Genomic DNA, 2520 nt, shown 5'->3' with positions numbered 1-2520 from the left:
TTTTCGTATGTCCTATGAGCTAAGAATGATTTGCACATTATTTAAAGGGTGTGAAAAAGCAGCATCGGCAACAGGAGGAGGCAGAGGAAGAGGCAGAGGGAGAGACAGAGGAGGAAAGGAAGACAGAGGCCGCATACCGCTCACAAAGGCTGAGATATTTACTTCTTGGTTTTTTACAGACAATATTTGCAAACTCTTGCAACACAGTAAAGGCAATGTCCTTTAATGAAGACTAAATGAGAAATGGAATCACCCTAACGAGAATAAAACCAAGCCAGAGTAAGAAAAATTGTCAATAATTAGCTTCTTTGCAGAACAAAACTAACCATCTTTAAAGAAAACAACATAATCCCGACTCATTATATCACCATAATATCCAGCACACACTAGAAAGTTGCTAGACATGTGAGGATTAGGATTGTGTTACCTGTGATCAAGGGAACAAACACCAGTCAATAAAAACGGATTTTGATATGACTCAGATGTGGTACTTAGCAGGCTAGGATGTTAAAACTGGCATTATAAATACGTTCAGCGACTAAAAGGAAAAAATGGGCAGAATAATTTAAGAAATGCAAGGTCTCAATGGGGAAATGGGCACTAAAAAAGAACCAGATGGAAACTTTAAAACTGAAAGGTGTGATATTGGAAATGGAAAATTCACTGGACAAATTCAACAGCAGAATGGAGACACAAGGACAAACAAGAAAGATTGGAAAAATAGAAAACAAATACGAGATAGTAGAATCAGCCCAATCACATTAATTACTTAAAGTGAACTGACTAAACTTTTTGTTTAAGGGGTAGGGACTGTCTGATTGGATAAAAATGTAAGACTCAACACATGCTATCTTATAAACGATGCAATTTAAATACACATGTATTTCGAATGTAAAAAAATTTCTATATATATATAGTGAAATAGTAAGCGTAAGAAAGCTGCTGTGTCTATTTCAATTTCACACAAAATAAACTACAAAGCAAAGACTTATAAATAAGGACATTTCATAATGAAGGCACAGGAATCCTAACTCTGTGTATGCACGTGGTAATAGAGCTTTAAAGCACATGGAACAAAAAACTCACAGAATTGAAGCAAGAACTAGACGAATCCACAGTTATAACTGGAGATTTTAACACCATGTTTCTATAAACTGATGAAGCAGGAAGACAAAGAAAAAGGCGAGAGGAGGCACATCCCCTTCACCTCACTGTCCACTTATGCCCCTGTGATGCTTCTTCCTGGTCTCTCCCATACATATATTCGAAATGTTCTTTACCCCTCTGTTTATCAAAAGTATGTGGAATCAGCTAAACAAATTATGAAACATATGCCATGGTTCTCTTTGTGACAGCATAAATCTGCGATTATTTAATCAAGAGGGAAAACAGAATGTTCAGCACCTTGGTGCAGTCGGTCAGCTGAAGAGTGCGAATGAATTACCATGTCCCAGCTTGCCTGGTGTTTGGCTCGCTACCTGCAAAAATTTATTTGCTCAATAAGGACACAGGCAGAGCTTGGCATCGCTTTGTATATAAATTTTTTATTCTTTTTTGGTTATTTGATATCGTGGCCCTAGTTAATATTTTTAACTTGTTCATTGCAGTTATTTGAAAACAATATCAGAACAAAACCGCCTGTTTTTTTCTTTGCTCCTTGTTTCCTCTGCCTTTGGCATTTTTTCCTAAGCTTTCTTCTCCTTCCTTTCTTTCTCATCATGTCTTCCATCCCCTGGTTCACAGTTTTTGGGGGGAGATTTCTCAGATGTAAACAGGATTAGGAGAAAGGACCGGCCTAACACACTAATGATTCAGCATTATTGACACTTTTATATGTGTGACAAGCTGGGCAAACAGCTTATTGCATTTGCATGTCAAAGACTGAACATTTCATGAAGATCTATACTGCAGAAATCTATGAATGACAGAGTGGGTAGCTAAAGCTAATGTTATGTTAGAACCTTGTCTTCCTACTTGACTAGATTGGTACTTCTGGGTATGGCACAAGTTCTCACTTTATGAATATCCAAGCTGGTAACAACCTCCTAGCTTCTCTCTTCCTTTCTTGTTTGGTCAGTCGTCACTAGGAATATATATATATATTTTTTCCATTTCAAGTGTCACAAATCAACTGCCCGTTGAGGCAAAGTTGGCCATAAGATATGTTTTATTTAGACCAAATAACTAAATTTTTTTTAAGTTGCCAAATTAAAATATCTTGAGATTTCACATTAGAAATACAAATTTTCAGCTTTTCTTAAACAAACAAACAAAAAGAAAAAGGAACACCAGGTGTTACAATGTCTGGGCTGGCCCATTCATTCAGGTTCCTGCCGGTCCTGGTGGATGTCTGAGTTTGTGACTTCTCGTTTTGGTCAGCCTCTTCAAACTTCCAAACATCCCAAGGTTCGTGGAAGTGAAAAAAGTTTGGAGAGCTCTGACTTAAACCATGTTAGAATAATAGGAATCTCATTATTTATAAATTCATGTCTCCTTTTCCTGTCATTATCAAATATACCA

This window comes from Pteropus alecto, unplaced genomic scaffold (assembly GCF_000325575.1).
Source record: "Pteropus alecto unplaced genomic scaffold, ASM32557v1 scaffold5, whole genome shotgun sequence".
In the NCBI taxonomy this organism is placed as follows: Eukaryota; Metazoa; Chordata; class Mammalia; order Chiroptera; family Pteropodidae; genus Pteropus; species Pteropus alecto.
The sequence above is the reverse complement of the archived record's forward strand: the minus strand, read 5'-3'. Positions refer to the sequence as shown.